The sequence below is a fragment of the Perkinsus marinus genome, assembly GCF_000006405.1.
Source record: "Perkinsus marinus ATCC 50983 genomic scaffold scf_1104296932546, whole genome shotgun sequence".
NCBI classification, from domain to species: domain Eukaryota; phylum Perkinsozoa; order Perkinsida; family Perkinsidae; genus Perkinsus; species Perkinsus marinus.
Window position 1 is genome coordinate 30,185 of NW_003215385.1, and position 1,895 is coordinate 32,079.

Below are 1,895 nucleotides of genomic sequence, written 5' to 3' on the forward strand. Positions count from 1 at the left end.
TATAAGGCAGCCAAGTCATAATGGGAGCTCCTGATATACACACCTACCACTACTTAACCCTTCAGTCTCATCTAGTTGGGGGCAGGTCCGCTTAATCGCTGAAATCAGCCATGGTACCGAAGAGACCGAATGGAATCACATGGTGCTGATTGATTCATGGAAAACAAGTCTAACGCGTCATCTTCACGCTGGTTCCGTGTTGTCCTTCTTCCTCAGCCTGAAGCTTCTCCAGCATAGGAGTCATCTCAGCAGTCCAGACAGTGACGCAATCGTCATCACAGGACTCGCGCTAACGCTGCTGCGCTTGTCCGCTGAAGCTAGTCAAGTTATGAGCTTCGACCAAAGATGCCGTCAAAAGAAAGAGAAGCAGAGGATTAGCTGTCATTCTCGGTAGAAAAATGAAAGACACTGTACCACGTCAATTGACGTTGACGATTGAAGATACAACCCTCAAGCGGAGTCTGCTCTGAGACCATATAAAGTCCGCAATTCGATGCCTTACGATGCTCAGCTGTTCTTGTCTAAGTTACTCAACTAGTATCCTACGAAAATTTGAGAGGATGAAGAGTACCAGTTGCGGTTGACGAGCATACGCCCAAAGAGAAGCAGAACGGGAACTGATGCAAACCAAATTTGCTCAAGAAGGCCTGACAACCAGTAGAATGAACGAGATCATGCATCCGCAGGTGTTTTCTTGTTTGGCCTGCTAAGGATCTTCCGTGCTCAAGCTGAATCCTATGCCACCTGCGTCTGCTACCAGGTGTCATGTTTGAAGTTGCAGCAAAGTTATACGAATTCCAGAGGCCAACGCAATAGAAGCATGATAATGACAACGCAAAGAGATACTCTGTTAGACTATGGAAAAGAAGAATTACCTTCAGTTGATGCGACACAAGTTGGTAGCTGAGGAGGACCAAATTATACCGTGAACAAGTTGGTACCCTGATTGTGATGCAACTATACTCTTTACTCATCTTGACGGCCTCCCAGAGGGTCTCTGAGGTGTAGTATAGGCCCTCGTAAGCGCGATACTGCAACAGGGAACTAGGCGTGTTGTTACCAAGTCAGTTACGTGTCATACCGGGAATCCACAGGAGTAGGGACTCTCCTTTAGAGTGCTGAAGAGGAGAAGTTGTTCTCACAAAGCTCCTATCACAAACAGACCATTCGGATTTCACTGGAGTAAAGACACATCCGCAAAGAACAGCCATTGAAGTGGCCATGGTGTGAACCTGAGTTCGTGTTCTTTCGAGTTTGCTGTGCGTAGCTCACGATTATCCGGGATGCTTCATATGCTTCTAAAGCGACCTGGCGAATCTGTGTGCAGCGATTCTTCGCCTCTAACAGCAGTATACAAATATGAGAGGGAACTTATAAATGATGATCAACCTAGAATATCCCTATCAGTGACGGCAAGTGAGAGAGAGTAAGCCGTGGAGCCACCGCTCTTCACGGAGTTTGCCATGCTTTGCAGAAGCGTTTGCTTTGCTGACTTCAGTTTCTCGTTGAAATCAGTCATGGTATCGAAGAGAGCGAAGGGAATCACATCGTGCTGATTGCTTCATGAAAAACAAGTCTAACGCGTCATCTTTACGCTGGCTCCGTGTTGTCCTTCTTCCTTAGCCTGAAACTTCTCCAGCACGGGAAGCATCTTGTCAGTCCAGACAGTGACGCAATCGTCACCACATGACTCGCGCAAACGATTTTGCACTTGTCCGCTGAAGTCAGTCAAATTACGAGCTCCGACCAAAGATGCCGTCAAGAGAAAGAGAAGCAGAGAATTAGCTGTCATTCTCGGTAGAAAAATGAAAGACACTATACCACGTCAATTGACGTTGACGATTGAAGATACAACCTCAATCGAAACCGCTCTGACACCACAGGAACTCCGCAGT